The 22,643-nt window shown below is 32.2% G+C and overlaps 1 protein-coding gene across 1 annotated transcript in view; it reads left to right on the forward strand.

Moving 5' to 3' along the window:
• LOC149423071 (ras-related and estrogen-regulated growth inhibitor-like protein A) overlaps positions 1–22,643 on the forward strand; it is a 318,583-nt gene that overhangs the window by 267,461 nt on the left and 28,479 nt on the right. The window lies entirely within an intron of this gene.

A 22,643-nucleotide genomic window follows, 5' to 3' on the forward strand; every position in this document is an offset into this window, starting at 1 on the left:
AATACAGAAAGAAATACATTTTTAGAACAGTATCATACACTAAACAGTAAAAAAAAAATCATTAAATTCTTGCTAACCTAAAACTCACCATTTTGAATACATGCATTTCATGATGAATTATTTTGTATAGTTTTTAATTTACCTTTTAAACATCAACATATCCTTTAGGATACGTTTAAAAATTGAAAATAAATTGAAAAATTTTAAACGTATCTATGAAAATAACTAGTTATTTTGCAGAAACTACATGTAATAGATTATATGCTGTTTTTATAAACATTCTGGTTAGACGGTACAATTTACAAAAACTTATTTTTTTATGTTACGACAGTAAAATCAGATGTTGCAAGGCGAAAATTTTGGGTCGGCACACCAAGAGTTAATAAATACGTAATCAATTATTTTGTATAATTATTACCATTAATTAATTTGTATAATAGTTATCAAATTTTAATGCCAAACTTCAACGTACATCCGCAGGCTGTTTTAACGCCATAAACTTATGCTATTCAACAACTAGGATGATTCTGCTAATAAACTTTATTTCATTGGAAGGATGTTTCTCATTTCGTCCATGCCCTTCTATTACATACCTCTTCTCTCCAAGGAGAAAATTACCTACGAAAAAACTGATAATCACATTTATTATTTTTTAAATATAATATTTTAAATTTTAGATAAACACCAAACGTGTAATGTAATTTATTTGATTTTACGAGCACTCTTCTATACATGTACACAACTTCTTTGCAGACCACTTTCCACAGTTTCTAATCAAATATTAATAATAATGCGTAGTAATAACAATAAACTATGTTAAACTAAATAGCTAATAATGTGTTTCAATCGTTTTATATTATAGCAAACTTTCAAAGTCATGTGCTCCAAGTGGCCGGACTGGACTAGATTAAGAACATTTAATTCACTCTCATTTTCTCTAAAGCCTTTCATTAAAGATAATTCTCACTCACGAATATTCTAGTTACTTTTATATCGAATACAAAACCCCTTAGGTCCAGTTTTTCAGTTGCTTCTTAAGCTCGGCTTATGAGTATGTGTTACTTAAGCCTTAAAGCTCCATAGTAAGCCTTAAAAGAATTTAAGAAGATGGTTTGAAAGGGAGATATGTAAATACGAATATTAGAGGAAGTGTGGGAATATTTAAAAAAGAAATTATGATAGGCGTTAGTGAAAATATTTAATAAAGCATGACTCGTGTTGTGTTTTATTTTTGGAGTACTATGCCGTTTGCGTCACCTCCGTCTTTAACTAACATTTTGGACAGCATTACAGTGTCCATAATCATCAAATACACATCTCAAATCACATCAAAGAATAACTCTTTTTAAATACCTCATTTAAAATGTCAAAAGTAGCTTTTATAGAAACACAGTGATTTTTTTTCATTTCTGTAACATGTTGAATAAGAGAACCAACCGTGTTTTTCTTATAATTTTTGGAGCATACTTTGCTTGGAAATATGTTATAAATTGGCAGAAATTAAGAAGTTGTTCATTTTTTTAAACGCAGGAATGAATCGGGTATCTGTCACATTTTACTTAACTTAGTTAACGTACACTTTTATTTTGAATATTAAATTTGATATTTAGCCTTTTGAGTCTTGCGCTTTTGTCGTAAAAATAAAAAATCATTACCGTTCCGCCGATATATCAGCATGTTCTAGTAATGGTATCACTCTTACGGACACCAACGCGACGGGCGTAAATATTTCTCAAGCTGGACTTAAAAATCAACTGAAATACCTGACATTAAGCCGTAATTTAGAAGCAATTGAAAAACTGTGTCTACTATCTACAGTCTACACGAACCTATTAGAAGTATCACATTTGATTTTACAAACAAAAACTTACATAACTTATATATATTTGAAAATTTCACTTCATCCCATTAATCTTGCTGCAAATCTCGTTTTTAAATTAAGACCTTACCTTACATTGCACGGGACTGGTATATTATCGCATTATCTACAATTATAATTCAAAAAAAGCTATCACAACTTGTAAAACCCGTTTTGCCAATAATGAACCAAGAAAATAAATATCAAAATTCACAAATAAGATTAATTAAGCCATTTTATCTTCAGGAAGTGTTGCCCGACTGAGTGCTTGGGTATTCTCGAATTACTTTTTTTACAATATGATTAAGATTATAAAATAAGAAAAAAAATCATTCACACGGAAAGAAATATTTCACTAATTCTACCATATAAATCCAGGGATTGTTTATATGCATTGCCTTAAAGCGGAAGATTCTTTCAGTATTGCCCTGGTGAGAGATCACCAATCAAAATCAAAATAATTCGTATGATAATTTTATCTATTGTTTAAAGTGACTATCCCTATCCAGTGGGACTATGGCATCCCCAACTGGGTGGGTAAGATTGTAAATTACGACATTAATGATGTTTTTGTAGCTGAAAAAAAATTAAGTTTTATGAAAAATTTTCAGTTTGGAACTAAAAGATTTTTTAATCTGGAAAGAATCCTGAAAAGATTTTTTTTCAATTAATCGATTTCTGCCAAAGTTTTCAATCTTACTACACTAGCTCTAGCCACTGATGGGTGTGGGAAAGCAGTGAAAAAGAGGAGGAAATGGGGGAAAGGAGGTGGGGAAGTACCTGCCTGGCTCTTCGGATTTGGTCACCAAACAAGGTTAAAGCTATTCCTTACAAAGTTTCTAATCTATATGGTGGTCTTTGTTTAGTGATCAGATCTGAATAATCAGACTTTCTTCTTTCATAATATTCATCACCTTCCCACCTCATCCAGCTTAGCAACATTCCCCGATTCACTGGCTCCGGCTTATAGAATTTTTGGCATCAAAAATAATAATAATATTGTTTCTCAAATTGATAGGTGAATGAACTTAAAACTTATAACAACAACTAAGAAAGTTGGTTTCAAATAATATATTAATTATATTTATTTTTGTGAGTTTTATACAAAACTTGTGCGAAAGCCACGTGCCAACGACGACATTCAATGTTTGCACATTTTAATCAATTTATCAGTCAATTACGAAATTTCTCTTCGTGCTATAAGCGATACGTTTTTTTATTAAAAGGTTAATTTGAATAATGAGTCCAATCTTCACACATACAAACGTGTTATTACTGCTGTAAATATCGACTGTGTATTTGTGTAGGAAATGGGCCCTAAGTAGCAAGGAAACTAGCTAATTTCACTATAAAATTCCTGATGTATAAACGGAGCCAAATTGATTGATTAGTTCTTTTTCAAATATTTGTCCTTATTTTTAGTTCTAATTTCATATTTATCGATAACCTCTCGATATACGAACACAAATAAACCACACCAATAATTAAAAAAAAATATTGTGGTACCACCATATAATTTTTACTTTTTCTTCGATATATTACGTTTTGTTTGTTACTTCTAATATATAACGCTCATCTTATCCAAATTTTTTATTCTTTTTATAAATTGTCTCATAAAAGTATCATATTTTTTTCTTATGTACATGTTGTTTTTTCTATTGTCATCTTAAATGGCTAAATAATTATATTACTTGTCTTATCAATTTAGATCAGAAAATGATATTGGAAATTAATAATTATTATTTATTTTACATTCATTCTGAATGTCTAACTTTTCACTTAACTTTCTTTACTCTCAAAGCTTTCACTTTTAAACTTTACTTTAAACATTAAACTTCACTTTGAAAATTATCCCTTTATAACTTAACTTTAAATATGTGCTTTGTATAACTTTACACAATAATATACACACAGGGCCCGGCTCTGAGCCAAATGGCGCCTGGCACGAATAAAATTTTAGCGCCCCTTGTCAAAACCAGTAGACGCCTACGTAGATGATCACTGTAATCAATAATATTCTGATGATTTTTATTTTCGTGTAGCACCATTTACATGAAAAAAAATTCAAGGGCGATATGTTAACCTTGGCAACTCGGCGCTTGGAGCGGACCGCTCCAATTGCGCCCGCATAGAGCCGGTCCTGTAATACGCAAGTAGTTGCTTTATCAGGAGAGTGAATGTGATATATTATATAAAACAATATTATTTTAGTGTAATACAATTAATAACTCGTATCAATTTTAATTTAACTCTTGACAGGCCAAGATGCCAAACAAAACGTCTGTAACCAAGTGGGTCTTCCGACGACCCCATGCATTTTTCTGTCTTATGCATGGGGTCGTCGAAAGTCCCACTTGGTTACAGACGTCTTGTTAAATTGATATGAGTTATTAATTGCATTACACTATAATAATAATATAAAACAATATTATTATAGTGTAATACAATGAATAACTCATATCAATTTGAACTTAACTCTTGACAGGCCAAGATGCCAAACAAAACGTCTGTAACCAAGTGGATCTTCCGACGACCCCATGCATTTTTCTGTTTTATGGGCTTTTAAACTACAGAAATCCCAACTATTCAGTCAATTATTAATGGTAACTTGTGTATTTGCGCAGAAATACGTAAAATACTAAAATGATATGTCAAGTATTTAAGCTAATATAAGTAGCATAGTAATTTTGGGTACTACCTACTCCCCCACTTGATAGTTAACTGTTAACTACAATGACCAAGGTTAGCTAAAATTCAAAACATCTGTTTTCTGTACCAATGCCTCACAAAGAACTTGCGAACGGTTATCTCTAGCTTAATGAAATTTGCAAAGATTTTTCAATATAGAATTTCAAGCTCACTGCATCAATTTTCAACTCGTTACGTAATTGCTAAGATAAGCTATAGCGTTCTTAAATATTACCCAACCTGTCAAAAACAATATAAGGCTAATTGTTTATCTTTATATTTTCTGGTTGTTAGTTGAAAAAATAGGTTATTTAAACTAGGATATAGCTGGGTAATGACTTCTGGTCATCTATAAAACATTTCAATCATTTGAAATCATATTTCGATAAAGGAAAAAATTTACACAAATTGAACTCATCTTAGAACAACAATCACCCTTTATATTGAATAAACAATTATGTATTTCAACCTCGTACATATTCCTCAAATACTCTTCCTTGACATTTTAAATGCAATACATTTATTGTTAATGTTCTTATTCATATTTTACATGTTGAAAATGCAACTAGACTCGTCCCGCCGCGCAAGAATAACTTGTACTCGTATAAAAACAGATTATTATATTCAGTGACTTAATTTATAATAGCCGTTTACGTCGACCGTATACAAATATAATAAGGTAAGCTGTAAAGTTAATAATTCTCCAATTAATTTTATAATTAATGTAAATCTTATATTGATATCGTAATGTATTTGCGCCAACGATCTTGGTCTGGTCTTTAGAAGTGCGCTACATTAACACTGATTGTTTTTGTAAAACAAAATTTAAGCGTGCACTACTATAAGCAATCTTAAATATAATTTGAAAAATAATTGTTTTCTTTTTATGTAAACAAGAGTCTCAACTCGGCCTACACTTTTGGAGCTAATAAGAAAGACTATGGCATCCCCAACAGGGCTATGTTGTGAGGCTAACGGTAGTGGGGAGTGGAAGGCAATTGGTGAGAGGAAGGTAGAGTAGTACCTGGCTATTCAGATCTATTCACCTAATACGGTTAAAGCTACTTCAAGCAACAACGTTTCGGTTCTGAAGAGTATCTTTTTATATCATAGTATTAAACTCTATAATAAAATACCACTCACACTCAAAAACCTCAACACTTTAACATTTAAATCTCAAATAAAAAGCTGGATACTTAACATAGGGAGATCTGAAATAGAAAATTTACTGAGATCAAACACAGACTAAAACAGAATCAACTGAACTATACCAAAAAACACTATCTTACTTATTTTAAAATTACTTTAAAAAATATATATATACTACATGATACTTTGTTGTAATATTAATTTCTTATAATTAAATTATAATATGTAAATGACATCCTCAGCACGGGAGATCCCAGTGAGGATATCATTATATCTATATGTTAATAAGAAAAGAAGACAATAAATCATTATTATTATTATTATTATCTTCCATTCTGGAAAGTTTCACAAATATCGCTCTGGTTTCACCATTCGGAATCGAAACTTTGTTTAAAATGGCTTTAGCCATTTTTGGTGACCAAATTTGAATAGCCAACTACTTCCCCGCCTTCCTAGCCCTCATATCTTCCCCTTCCCCTTTTCCTTCAGCCTCACAACATACCATTATCGGGGATTCCATAGCCACTGGCCTAGTCACATAGACTCACATAGTAATTCCAGAAGATGTAATTTAAGTAGGTTTAATTATCTCCATTCTGGCAGTGTTATATTGGTACGAGAAATTCATGAATGTGTAATTTTGTCTGACATCCATACATAAAATATATTCATGCATGTGTTATTTCGTCTTGACATCCATACATACAATACATTCATGCACGTGTTATTTCCTCCTGACATCCATACATACAATACATTCATGCATCTGTTATTTCTTCCTGATATCCATACATACAATACATTCATGCACGTGTTATTTCGTCCTGACATCCATACATACAATACATTCATGCATGTGTTATTTCGTCCTGGCATCCATACATACAATACATTCATGTATGTCTTATTTTGTCCTGACATCCATACATACAATACATTCATGCATGTGTAATTTCGTCTTGACATCCATTCATACAATAAATTCATGCATGTGTTATTTCGTCCTGATATCCATACATACAATACATTCATGCATGTGTTATTTTGTCCTGACATCCATAAATACAATACATTCATGCATGTGTAATTTCGTCCTGACATCCATATATACTCGTACAAAGACCGGTCGGTGGCTGAGTTGACATCACGTTTGAGTCCCACCCAGGCGTAGTATGTTCAATTCTTGACTGGCTAAGTCCTCAAACAAGCAATATTTTCCGCTTACTGTGGTGGTTATCAAGTTATTCGTAACCCGGGAATGTTTTTCTTTCTTTTCAAAAAAAGAAAAAAGTAAGTAAGTCTTACATTGAAAAATATCAAATATTTTGGAAAACAAATTTGTTTTCATTATCACGTAGGTAAATAAGCTATTTTCGGCATTTAAGCTTTTACAAACAAACTGAAATACCTTGAAAAATTTTCATTAGTGAACAACAAAGCCTTTTGACACCTACTACAGAGATAATTATTATTATCTGTGCTAATTTGCGACTAATTAGAACAATAATGTTATTATTTCACGGTCAGTGGGTAAATGTCGCTGTCCAAGCTCTATTATACACGACCATTGAAATACGTTACGCGAGAGTAGGGTTGGGCGGGGCTAGTTGAACCAAGGGGCTTGTTGGGCCACGCCAATATCTTCGGAACCGAAAGACTTAGGAAGAATGCTGAACATGTCCTAGCAAGCTAGAAGTGTGGGAACCTCGCCACCAAGCATTCAGTGGGCACATGGCATCCGTAGCGTGTGTACGGGGATTTTGTGTGATTTTTGCTCCAAAAGTAAAAAAAGACGATCGACTGCTTTTTTGAAAATAGATATCAAGGATAAAGGTACCGAGTCAAGGTAAGTCAATTTGAAATTGGCGTTTACTTAACTTTATTTTGTTAATTGTGAATTTGTTATACATTTAGTGGTATATGAGTTATCCGATGAAATTTGTAAAAAAACATGGGTGGGGCTAATTGAACCATTTAGTTCAACTTGCCCCATTCAGATTCCTTACCGTAATTTTATACGTAGTGCAGTCATTTCACTCGTGAACTTATCAATAATACCGACTTTTTTTCACTTTCTAGATGCGTACACGGTATACCGACAACAGGCAAAATGAATGTTTCTCCCAATATCAACAACAATACTGTAGCATCTACATCTAGAAGTGGCGTTTACTTTTTACCCGAGACCGTTAGACCATTTACAAAGGCAGGACCTAGAAAACAGCTGCAAACAGCGAGAAAGAAAATAAGATCAGCTATTTTAACAGACACTCCTGAAAAGGATTCTTTTGCCCAAGAGCAATCTAAGAATCAAAAGACAGGAACAGATAAGGCAAAAAAGAAGGCAACTAAGAAAAAAATCTTCACATTATCAGACTCATCGTCCGACAATTGTGAAAAATATGCTTACCTAATTTGTGATGAGATTTATTCCCAGAGCTTTCCAGGAGAAGAGTGGGTTGGTCGTCACGCCTGTCTAAAGTGGGCACACCAAAAGAGCAAATCTGGATTTATTCCAATGTATATTTTCCGATTTTATCGATCAAATAAATCTAAGAAAACTTGTTTGATTTTACTCGGTTTTTTTAGATAAAATAATCGTTCTATTACCTAATTCTGTATTCTTTCATTATTTCAATAAGTTTACTTTAATATCTTAATTTGTTTTATTAAACCACGAGTGTGAATGATAATACGTATATTGTTCAACAACCCCCGTGGGATGGTTCAACTAACCCCACCTATGAGGCAAGTTGAACCGTTTCTCCTTCTGCGTAAAAATTAAAATATCTTGCATAAGGTCAACATATTATATAATTTCATGAATAACATTATAAAGCCAGATAATGAAGCTGTCTTAATAAATTGAAAAAATAAAAATATCTATAAGAGTTTTGAGTCTGGGGTCAAATGAGCAAAATCATGTTCAACTAGCCCCGCCCTACCCTACTATACGTTGTACAAAACACAAACGTTATTAATTACTTATATAAAAATAAAATAAATTCTACTCAACATTACTTAATCAAAAAGGATTTCTTCGTCAGGTAATCATAATATATTGAAAATAATAAAAAATTAAAAGTAGACTAATAAGTAGGTACCTATGGACAAAAATGTTATAATCTTACCCGATTAATTATATATTATTATTAACAAATAAATTAAATTATCATTAAATAGTTAATTATTACATTTATGTGTATAACAAACATTTATGTATATATCATAACAAAATCAAGCAGTAACTAAGATGTCTAAATAACGTAAGTATTCGTATTGATAAGTAAATAAGATGTCTAAATAACATAAGTATTAATAAGTAACTAAGATGTCTAAATAACATAAGTATTCGTATTGATAAGTAAATACGATGTCTAAATAACATAAGTATTAATAAGTAACTAAGATGTCTAAATAACATAAGTATTCGTATTGATAAGTAAATAAGATGTCTAAATAACATAAGTATTAATAAGTAACTAAGATGTCTAAATAACATAAGTATTCGTATTGATAAGTAAATAAGATTTCTAAATAACATAAGTATTCGTATTGATAAGTAAATAAGATTTCTAAATAACATAAGTATTCGTATTGATAAGTAAATAAGATGTCTAAATAACATAAGTATTAATAAGTAACTAAGATGTCTAAATAACATAAGTATTCGTATTGATTTGACGGCCGGCATAGTCCAGTGGTAACGCATTGGACTGCCATTCCGAAGGTCGCGGGTTCGAACCCGGCGTGCGCAAATAAATTTTATTTGATTAATTTGTGTTATTTCACAATTAATTAATTAAAATAATAATATATAGTATATTTGCGGCACGTTCCAGAGTGGAAGATACTACCAGTATCGCCCTGGTGTAAGACCACCATTCAGAATTGAAACGTTGCTCCAAATGGCTTTAGCCGTGTTTAGTGACTAGATCTGAATAGCCAGGTACTTCCCCACCTTCCTCTTTCCCTTCCCCACTTACCTTCAGCCTCACAACATCCCCCAATTGGGGATGCCATAGTCTCACTGGCTCCAGACGGGAGCAGTTGGGACTCTTGTGAGGTATTCACTATAAAAAAAAAAAAAAAAAAAAGTAAATAAGATGTCTAAATAACATAAGTATTAATAAGTAACTAAGATGTCTAAATAACATAAGTATTCGTATTGATAAGTAAATAAGATTTCTAAATAACATAAGTATTCGTATTGATAAGTAAATAAGATTTCTAAATAACATAAGTATTCGTATTGATAAGTAAATAAGATGTCTAAATAACATAAGTATTAATAAGTAACTAAGATGTCTAAATAACATAAGTATTCGTATTGATAAGTAAATAAGATTTCTAAATAACATAAGTATTCGTATTGATAAGTAAATAAGATTTCTAAATAACATAAGTATTCGTATTGATAAGTAAATAAGATTTCTAAATAACATAAGTATTCGTATTGATAAGTAAATAAGATGTCTAAATAACATAAGTATTAATAAGTAACTAAGATGTCTAAATAACATAAGTATTCGTATTGATAAGTAAATAAGATTTCTAAATAACATAAGTATTCGTATTGATAAGTAAATAAGATTTCTAAATAACATAAGTATTCGTATAAAATAAATTTAAGCGATGGCTCTTTGTAAAAATATATTTGGTTATTAATAATATTTAATTTACGTTTTAACATTTTTTAATTTCTAAAATTTAAAAGTCATAAAATTGTGAACCCACTGTATTCGTATGTAAAATTTTTGACACTTATTTATATCGAAATAACGATTTTTTTCCAAAATTTAATATGCAAATTCTGAATAATTATTATTATTCCAACACCTAAGCTGCTCCTCAACTTTAGTATTAAAATTTCTAACAAAGAAACCATTGTTTTCGAAACGTGCCGATCCTTTTCAATTAAATAGTGTTGTATACAAATTATTTTATTTTTATTTAGTTAAATGATGACTTGAAGTTATTTTGCAATTATTGAAGAAATTATTAATTACGACCAGCTACGGTACTAGAACATAGCATCATAAATAACTTCAATTGATTAATCATCTTTAATGACATTAGCGGTCAAGCAGTATAACATACTGGCATAAATTACTCTATAATAATAATTAGATTTTTTGTGAAGCGTTGTTTTTGGTGAAAAATCTTAATCTTTAATAATAATAATATTTTAATATTTTATGCAGCGCCAATTTTGTGAAAAATCATCTCAAATGTTATAATAACTACGATACCTATAGTCAAATAAATCGCACATCCAATAATTGTACGAAATTACCGGGTAATGTTTTAAATGAGCCAAAAACACACTTTTTTTACTTTTACGTTATATGTTTGCTTCTTATATTTTAAGTTTTAGCAAAATCACAGCACAAATTTTTCCTTTTCATTCTAATTTTTAAACCAAAAATTATTTCTAATTTTATCCTTTGAACTGTTTTTATATTTTTGCACGTATTCGATTGAATAGCTTATACATATCTTAAAATCTTCAAAAATATTAATCTTTCAGCGAGTATGGCCGTACTATTACGGCCAGAACAAAATACTCCCCACAGTATGGCCGTACTATTACGACCAGAACAAAATACTCCGCACAGTATGGCCGTACTATTACGACCAGAACAAAATACTCCGCACAGTATGGCCGTACTATTACGGCCAGAACAAAATACTCCTCACAGTATGGCCGTACTATTACGACCAGAACAAAATACTCCGCACAGTATGGCCGTACTATTACGACCAGAACAAAATACTCCGCACAGTATGGCCGTACTATTACGACCAGAACAAAATACTCCCCACAGTATGGCCGTACTATTACGACCAGAACAAAATACTCCGCACAGTATGGCCGTACTATTACGACCAGAACAAAATACTCCCCAAGCAGTATGATTTGAGCAGATTTTGCGAAAACTATGGTTTTGAATTTATTTATTTTTTATTTGTGTACTTCAAGAATGCTCACTCCTGGGACACAGTTTTTTTCTAAAAAGCTCACCCTCCGAGAGGATAATGAATAAATGGACACTGCGAAATTTAAATGCAGTAATTAATTTGTTCTTAATTTTTTAAATACGAGAACTTGTTTTTTTACATTTTTTTAGAAACTTCGATTGGCCCTCCGTAGTTACCTCTCCGTATTTACAAGAAATGCATTTATTTTATTATATTCAGCCTTTCTGACATTAGTATTTCACGTACCCAGAAAACACAGTTAAAGTATTCGATCAATTAGTGCTTCCTAGTCTATTCTAAATCAACGCTTTCCCACGAATCTGCGCACATAAACACAACTCTCGCTAATTATTTCGCCGACTCTAACAAAGCCATGCAAATATTGAGTTGGAATGTCAAGAATTCGCGTCTGTTTGGCCTTGTTACGTACAGCCTTTAAAGGAAAACAAGTCAGATAGTGAGGAAATCTTTCGATGCGTTTATCAAACGTGATGCTGATAAGAAAATTATATTCAGATCTCGAGCGTTTGTGTTTATTTTAGTATGAGACATCTTTTACGCGAACGGGAAAGGGGAACAACATCGCATTATCTCGTTTTCACAACTTTGGTAATAAACATGAGTAATATTAAGGTTTTTAGATTAATGTTTCATTTAGCAATGAGTTGTTTTGTGTGCAGTTATTTAAATACTAGTTTTACTATGCGCCTTAATCGAGGAATTACTTTTCTACCTCAGTTAAAATTAAAATTAACAGTTATTTATAAATAACGTTTAACATGATTCTCTTCAACACTTTATGTTTTTAAGCTCTTATGAAAAATATTAGTTTTTAAGATAATCTCTATTCAGAAGCCGAGTTGAAAAAGTAATTACATTTATGAAATTTCCTCGATTGAAAAAATCACAAAATATGTTCCGAAAGTTAAAAAAAACACATGTTATAACATGCGAAAGGTCTGGCATTTCATGTCTATAAATTTGTTTGTCACGTTCCGGTTCCGGTTCAAAATGGTGCCCTTGTTAGATACTACCTTTTAATACCGCCATGGTAAGCATAATCGTGGTTCCTACCACGAGCTGTCAAATCGGAATAATCAATATTATGGTACCTACCCGGCCTGCAAAAATGTATTTTGACAAATTGTTCAATTCCTTACTTAATTTGTTTTAAATGTTTCGTAAAATGTGTTTGCTTTATTTTGAGTACCTACTTAAAAATCTTATGATTTCATAAGAAATTTTGGTTTGGATTTATTAAAGAGAGATGCAGTCTACTATTTACTGCATTACTAGTAAGTAATAGTGGTGTATTGTCAGTTAACGCCTGCTTCCAGAAGTGGTTGGCAGCTTTATCTGATTGTGTTTGAGTTTCTCTGTCTGTATTTTGAGTTATTACAATACACATTGTTTAGTAATGCATTATATTATGTAGGACTGGCCTAGAAAAGGCTTTTCGCTTCACTTGATTAACCACGCCCAGAGGCCGCGGGGATAGAATTAAATGGTAATGGTGACGAAAGCTAGAAGTATCACCAAATTAGTAGAAGTGGGTCTATTGTGAATGAAGAATGGGTGCAATAATGTATGTAACGGAGACTTTGATACAGTTTTACATTAATTTAGCAAAGGGTAAACAAAATTTTTCTTTAGTGGCTTCACCACAGATCGTTAGTGCCTTCGGAAGTCGAAACAGCTGTCAAGCGTAATAATAATTACAGAGCAGAACTTTTTTTACACATAAACCCTTTTTTAATTCAACAACAATGCCTTAAACTAAAAGTCTTTAATTCATAAAGATTCTGGATTTTTAAAGGTTCTGGACTGTTGGAGTAAATATTTTCCTATCTTCATGGGTGGATTACAATTTTTAGAAAGTAAAAGTTAGTCAGGAATGTGTTCCTCTCTAACAGGCCTATTGATTCAACGAACCCAGTTTGATTCCTATTCATCCTTAAAAATTCCATCCCCACAGCATTCTTAAATATGAACCGAACATACATGAGGAACGCAATCATCTGGAAAACCTCCTGGTCTAAGTGTGAAATTATCGAATAAAATTAAATTTACACCATTTATTCAAGCTTTTTATGCTTTATGCCGTAAGTACTTTAAATAGAATACCGTCATATCTGAAGATTCTGTAGATGTATCGCACATTATCTAAGCACAGTGTGTCAGCTAGGGAAGACTGGGGACAATTGCACCACGAGTCAGTAATACCAGGACGAATAACTCGCTAGCTATAATAGGTACGCATATGATGCGTCTTCAGGCAATGGCCCTGATACGTGCGGACTGACACGTAGACTTGCCCGTGAGACACAGAGGAAAGAGGCAATTTTTGAGCGATAAAAGTAACTTTTTCGATTGCATCCATAGCACAATATTACAATCGAAATGCTCTCGTTGAACCTTTTTTACTAACCACATATTTCTTTCGACAAATTCGTTTATTTTAGGGCGGTTTTCGAAGCGTTCTTGAGTAGGGAACAACCAATTTTTTTTTTCTGTTTTGATTTGAAATGACCGTTTGAGATAGTTGTACCAATTTATCCACAGAAGCACAGAAAGGTAATAGTCAAATTGGTACAACTGTCCCCGGTCTCTCCTTTACCGATCCACCGCACTGTTGCCAGTGCCCAGGTCATCTACCCAAATAGGGCCGCTGAACGGGCTGTCACACGGAGAGAGAGATGACCATTGGATGAACATTGGATGTCTATGGTCTGAACACAGTACACAGTGACTTCCCAGTGACCAGAGTACTGAGAGTACCTACCCAGTAGCAGTGTGCTGCGTGTTTGCCCATGTAGGGGGTGCCAAGAAGCTGGAAGCGGATCCACAATCCACACAGCTTCCGCTCCACTAGATTATGTCAAAGCGTTGCGCCGGTAATTGCCTGAGACATCAGATTAAGACCACGTAGAAGCAAGCAGGGGCGTACTCCTGAACACTTCCTAAAAATAGTACATAACAGTAGATTAATTGTAACAATTGATTGTTGAATGTCGCGCTAAAGATTTATCCTTGTATTTTTTCCACATTATCTCACAAGATTCGCAACAACACAAAGCAATGGCGTCCATAGCTATCATCTCCAGTTTTGGGAAATGTTGTGAATTGTGCAGCTAAATGACGTAATTGAGAAGTACGCCGTTATTACATTTTGACACTGAACTTAAGTAAAGACATTTCTTGTAAGATTTTATTTCTGAATGTACCGCGGAATGTGTGTACCGTATATTATTTCGTCACAAAGACGTGAAAATATAATATATTTTGAATTTAATGAATGCTAATGAAACCGTACGTTTTTTAAAGCGTTATTTGCCCATATACAAGCTTTCAAAGCTTTGAATTTAAACATATATTTTTTCTGCCCAAGCGGCTAATGAATTAATTGAATAAATTGATACTTAAATATACGATAGTACGTTAAATCTTGTTTAAGTTAAAGGTTATTTTTAATATAATCCCTTGCTGGAATCAGATACTCCCATACCTGTAAGGGACCACTGGAATCGTTAATACTTTGCAGTAGAACCGAACTGCTCATTTATAAAACGAAAATCAGACCAACTGTTACCTATGGTTGTGAAACATGGTACCTAACGTAAAATGAATTATAAAATTAAAAACCTTAAAGACGATTGGGCCGCTGTTCACTTGGTCTCCATTCTATGATGTTCACATTAATCATATCGAATCCGTACAGCATCGCTTCTTAAAGGGACTTGCTTTGAGGTTAGGGCTAGAAAGGTAATTATCCTTACAGTGAACTTGACTTAAAATTAAAACTTTCTTCTTTAGAAAAACGTAGGAAGGACTTTGAATTCATCTGCATTTTCAAAATTATTAACAGAATGATTGATTCAACTACTTTGTCGCAACCTATCCCTTTCAATATCCCTTCCCGTAGACTCAGAAATAATGATTTGCTTTTCCTCAATCAACACTCCACAAATTATGGATACCATTCACCAATGTCCAGACTTGTCAACTCAAGTCAGGACCTTGAATTTTTTGATGTAAGCCCAAATGATTTCTTCAGTCATTACGTAATATTTTGTATTGATATGGCTGAAGTCGTGAACTCCATCAAAACCTTGATCCTGCTTGACGTGACATTATATCTATTATTTTTGTCATAGCTTGTGTCTTTTATTGTAACATTTCTGTTTCATTAACTTTGTGTAATATGTAATGTGTTAATTGGACTTGGTCCGTTAGTAAACAAATAAATAACGCCGGTTGATGACAAAAGATATGACTGTTTGTGCACCCCAATGGAAAAGCCCAGAGGCAATCCAGGGAAGAGGTTGCTAGTCAGTGTGTAAAAGAATTGGGGCAGGATAAGAAGTACCGAAGACCGCAGCCAGTGAACAATATGTGTGGAGGAGAGAGAATCCCACCCTGGGATGTAGCGTAGTAGATGATGATGAATTTTGATAGTCAACATTAAGAAAATCAAGTGCTCCCCTGAACAGATGTTCCACGCCTCTGGTTTTTGTCTCCATTCAGCACAAAGTGATCTATCGAGAGAGCTGTGTGATTTAAAATACTAGTTTCCAGCGTACCTATAATACTAATCGAATGTTATATGAGATTATACTTTACTACAAGGAATTATATTTATTACAATAAATAAATTGTGTAACGTAGGTACTAAAATCAAAGCGCTTTTATTAATATTTACGACATAGGTACTTTATTTGACTGGAAGTTTCACTGAAGTTGTTCAAAGCGGTATATTTAATTATTATTTAAATTCTTGCAATTCATAAGTTCTATTTGCATATATTTTGGCATTTGAATTGATTAAACCGGAAGCAACTGTAAATAAATTGATTTAAATTAGCTTTAATAATGAGTGAAAGTGATTTGTTTGAGTACTTGCTTGCAGTAATTTTAATATTTTTAGGCTTATCAAGCAAACGTTGAGGATGGTGATATTTGTACTTTTTTACGTAGGTAAATATATAATTATCTATCTGTTTATTTATTTATTCAAAAAATAGTGTAATACAATAAAATCATAAGCCGCTCATCTCACTCTGTCGGGATGTGCAGCTTTACAATATAGAAAGGAACATAATACACAATATTGAAAACATACGCATACATTATCTTTATTAGTGAATACCGCACAACTGCTCTCAACCATTTGGAGCCAGTAAAACTGTGGCATCCACAATCGGGGTATGTTATGAAGCTGAAGGTAGTTGAGAGGGGAAGGAGATAGGGAAGAGAATGGTGGGGAAGTACCAAAGTACAAAAACAAACACTAAACACAGTTATTCAAACTAAAATTTCAGCTAGGCAGTATGTTTATAGTTGCCACCAATAACATTATACAATAAACTAAGTAAGTATTACAAAGTAACCGTGGTGGCTTATCATCCAGAATCATAGGGTGACCATACTGATAATGACAAGAGGGATAGTATTAATAAAAAATAAGAACAAGTAAATGGAAATAAAACCTAAATTAAGTGCTTCCAGTCAGTAGGCACTTCTTTTCATTCAAACATTTTGTATGTTATCATAAAAATTACAATCAAACAGAAAATCTATTTGCTGAAGCTAATGAAATTTACAAGGAATCTGAATGGAATTTCTAGGTCAACCCAAATATGAAGCAGAAAATATATTTAAGTACTAGCTGTACCCCGCTACGCGCTGCTGTGGATCAGTCTATCTGTGCAGATAGAGAAACAATAGCGCGCGTTGCTTCTACGTCCACACCAACAGATGTAACTGTTTAAAAAAAAAATGTTTTTATCTGTCAAGCTGACATTTATATAATATAGAAATATAAAAACACACGCGTATTCGAATGCAACGTTGGGGTTGTGTCAAAATTTAAATGCAATCAATATGCAGATAAACAAACGGTTCGGCTCGCGGAAATTTTCTTATGTTTATACGCAGCAAAACACTTTTTATAGCGCAGTTATGCATAAAATGCTCAATATTAAGCTTTATATATATATTGAATATACTAATTTAGGTTAGGTTAGATATTTCTTCGTAATGCATTCATATTTGTTAAAAATTGAAACTGATTGTTCGAATTGTAGAAGGTTAGAAGAAATTTATTTTATTTTTATTTATTTAATTAATAATTCTAGTATGTCGTTTGTTTAAATTTTTGACGGATGATTTTTCAAATTTACCAACGTGTTAATTCAAAAGGTAAATTTCTGACGTCTGTTCAATTAATTTGTCAACAACAACTAAAATATAAATGAATTATATATTAACAATCATGTAGGAAAATATTACATAATATGTTTTTAGCTTCAAAAATCCTATAACAGTAATAGTATTCCTTGATTTTTAGCTTCACAAATCCTATAACAGTTATAGTATTCCTTGATTTTTCAGCTTCACAAATCCTACAACAGTTATAGTATTCCTTGATTTTTCAGCTTCACAAATCCTATAACAGTTATAGTATTCCTTGATTTTTCAGTTTCACAAATCCTACAACAGTTATAGTATTCCTTGATTTTTCAGCTTCACAAATCCTATAACAGTTATAGTATTCCTTGATTTTTCAGCTTCACAAATCCAATAACAGTTATAGTATTCCTTGATTTTTCAGCTTCACAAATCCTATAACAGTTATAGTATTCCTTGATTTTTCAGCTTCACAAATCCAATAACAGTTATAGTATTCCTTGGTTTTTCACGCCGGACCTGCAACCGGACTACTTCACGTTTCGCACAGAATGCTTAGAAAATGAATGTTGTAGTGACATGATAAATCCTATGAAAAATATTGTGTCAAAGCTGTGCAGTGACTATATTATGAACCTAGTTGTAATTAAATTAAACAAACACCAACCAATCAGATAAATAAATTATTTCAAGAATCTGCACTAAAATAAAACTACGTATTCCACATTTCGTTCCCAGGAGCCCGGGAGATAAAGGAGTAAGTAGGAGAATTAAACGAATCCTGCGAATACGCATATTATATACGCAACCTGCGTCCTGTTCTCAATTACCACGGGGAATAATTTAATTACCGCAAGGTCCGGCTGCTCGATCAATATAATGAACAATGTCGGCCTGATTCTATGCTGCAGATAAGTAATTCTCCTCTCCGTGCTCCAGAAACGACATTTAAATCACGATTTATCCAGGTAGTCAGTAGTCGGTAGTGGGACTGCGCTCTTGGACATATTATAATATGAGCATTCCGCTGCATTGGATTGCATGCCGAATTGTAATATATTAAGCGCAACGAAGCTGCATTTGCATTAACGTTTTAAAGATGCTCCACTCTATAAATACAGGCTTTTCCAATAAGAGGTGTTATTTCGAATAGCCCGCTATTTCGGTAAATGTTACTTTTAAAACTGTCATTTTTTAACATTTGACAAGTAGAAACTACGCCATTAATAAAAATAGAACGATAAACGCTTCAATAACGCATTGAAATTATTAAAATTCACTTGAGTGAATCAAATGCAAATCATCTTTAGTGATGAGGCCCATTTCCACCTAGGTGGCTTCGTCAACAAGCAAAATTGTCGCATCTGGGGCTCGGAAAACCCAAGAGTTATTGTTGAAAAGCCTCTTTATCTTCAACGTGTGACTGTTTGGTGCGGTTTATGGTCCAGCGGAGTCGTTGGACCTTACTTTTTTGAAAATGAGGCTGGAGCAACAGTTACGGTGATGAATTGCGCTATCGAGAGATTATTAATGATTTTTTATGACCAGAATTGGATAGTATTGATCTAGACAACGTTTACTTTTAACAAGACGGCGCTACATGCCACACAAGCAACGAAACCATTGATCTTTTACGATTGAATATCAAAATAACACCTCTTATTGGAAAAACCTCTACTTTGAATGTTTTTCAAAGACATTATGTTTTTTAACGAAGGCATTATGTTTGTTTCACGATTTTTTTCCATCGCCTCATTTATGAATTTACTGTACATGTAGTATTCAGTGTTTTCACTTCTTGACAGCTGACATTTGGTATGGATGTTCCGGGCTCATTTTTCGATGAAATTCAATAAAACCTGGCTCCGCAGTAAGCGTTAAAAAATTAGAAGAAAGGGAGATATGTATATAGAATGTTAGAGGAAGATCGCTAGTATTTATTTCTTTATTTATTAATTTAAACACCCTGATGGGCTATTACATTATACATATTTCACATAATTTACTGCATAATACAGTGACAACAGAAGGTTTTTTTTTAAACATCAACACAAAAATAACATTTTTTTAATTTCACAACATATCTACAAGAAAACAATAAACATACGCAATCGCTCTTTAAATATGCTACATAAAAATGTCATTCAGGTATCTCTTGAACACAGGAAAACCTTTATTAAATACCTATGTCGATATTTGAGGTGAATTTGTTTCCAAGTGTGTGAAAGCGAGAAATAGGTGCATTTATGTGATATTTGGTACTAAAGTTGTTGTTGCAGAATAATACATTTTGCCTAGTTGCTAGAGTAGGTACTCTGAAATCTATGAATTGCAGGGGTTCACAACAGTCTAGGTTAGAGTTAATAATCTTAAATAAAAAAGTTAGGTCATTTATTTTTCTTCTGTTTTCTAGGGAATGTATTTTAAGTGTATTTAGTAAGAATGTATAGTTTATGTGTTGAATAGGTATGTGTAATTTGAAGGTAATAAATCGTAAAAATTTGTGCTGCACACGTTAATATTTTTTTTTGAATCTGGTTTTATTGGGACCACACTATTGAATTGTAGGTACTCTAACAAGCTGCGTACTAGCGACAGATACACGATTTTTATAACCTCCAACGAATCGAAGTCTTTGATGGTTTTGATTATAAATCCCAGGGTCTTCATACCTTTGTAATAATAATAAATAGGCGAAAATTGTGAAAATATTTGATAAAACACGATTTTTTAAATTTTCTTTACAAATGCCTAAGTTAGATTCAAATGATACTCTGTGATTTTTTTCATACGAAAAACATATATTAAATTTCAGAACAAAAATTGTTTTTTTTAATTTTCGGAACATATGTTGCGATTTTTTTCTATCGAGGTAATTTCATATAATAACCGTTTCGGCTTCATAAATGTATAGATATTATCTTCAAATCAACATCGGTATAAATTCTAAATGCGGGGGATTAATGCAGTAAAGGGCATGAGAATAATTTACGATTAGCAAGTGGATGAAGGTATAAGTTGGGGACGCCCTTGGAGGAGTAAATGAGTGAGCTATTTCAAGAGTCTGAATAATAGAACAGCATACATAAAGGTATGAACCTTACAAATAATATGCCTCCAAAATGTATTAAGGATGGCTTGAAATAAATAATAAACATCGATTATTTATATAAAGTTACTATCGACTTTGCTCAGATAAACCAATGCATATTAAATGCAATAAAATCATGAAATTATCCAAAAATGCAGATTCAACGCAAAATAAACAGAGGTTATTTAATCAGATGTAGTTGACGCACTTGCAAATTGTATAAACCTTGCTTCGTCAATATTGATTGTAAAAAACATATCAACCAGTTATTATATTATATTGCACTCTGAATAATGAGTTGACCGGAGTAACAAACTGCTTCATTATTCTATAATGCAACTTGTTTGCATTGCGATAAATTTAAAGAATTATTAAAGTTGAAGAAATTTTAATAATACATTATAATCAATTTTACCGGAACCTTCTGCTTTTAGGACGTCTTCGAAGCCTTCAAACCAGTCCTAAGTCTCCACACAATCGACACGAATCATTCGAATTTTGTTAAAAAGACGACCTGAATTCATAACAATATGATACAATACTAAATGACTTATTTTAATTTTGGCAATTATTATTTCCTATTATATTTTTATTTTTTGGGGATTCGTTTTAAATCCCGCGGGATTGGAGATAGTATATGGATATCCCGCAGGAATTCCTGGATTTTTACTAAAGGGGATTAAATGAACTAAATTATGTAATTAAAACCTAAATACAAATATCAAGATACAATACTTATCAATGAATAAATTAAAGTTATTTGTCAGAAAAAAAATAATGATAATACTTTTAAATATCGAAAAAATTGTAAAAATGAGAGATTTCTTACAATCAAACTGGACACTACTCAGTTTTGTAAGACAATATGTAAAATACAAATGTAAAAAAAAACTGAATAAGTAAATCATTTAAAAAAAAATTGAAATGATGCATTATTTTTGTTATTTGGTATCAACTGACGTATTATAAAAATATTTTGAAAGGGTAACATAATAAGTATTTGAAGAAGACTTTTATACAGAAAAAAAACTAAAAATTATAACTGTCACAGTTATTCGAGTTCCGTGATCTTTATTACGAGTAATAATATTTTAAAAAAACCTTGATAACGTAATGAAATAAATATTTTAAGGCGATGCACTACGTCGTGTAATATTTTAAATTAATTTGCCACATTATACAATAAAATCATAACCGAAAATGGGTTCGTAAGTAGGAGATTTTGAACTTTAAAGCAGTTTTCATAGGCCTTATACATTATTTTTTTCTGGGCTTATAAAAAGACTTATCTAAAAATACTCGATTAATTCAAAGGCCACGATGTATTCTACTCGCAGTATTTAATTAAAGCATCTGAAACATTTCTAGGCGACCAAATTTTCAAATCAAAAACACATGATTTTGCATGACTACGTATGGCATCGCCTTAAGGAGAGTTTGATTAAAAATATGAGCGTTAAAACTTCGTAGGGCACTGTGACGCTTGCGTATTACGTGATTCGCAATTCTTAAGCATATGCAAATCAAAATAGCATGATTTTTGCCTAAATTTAATATTTTGACAATTCCGCAAATCCGCGGGATAAATATTTCTGAAATCCCGCGGGATTGCGGGATTGCCAACCCTAGTTTTAGCTAACCTGCTGAAGATGAGATAGGTTTATCCCTTTAATATGAATTGCGATGTTT

Source organism: Hesperophylax consimilis, chromosome 6, assembly GCF_061612785.1.
Source record: "Hesperophylax consimilis isolate HC1 chromosome 6, BYU_Hcon_1.0, whole genome shotgun sequence".
NCBI lineage: Eukaryota > Metazoa > Arthropoda > Insecta > Trichoptera > Limnephilidae > Hesperophylax > Hesperophylax consimilis.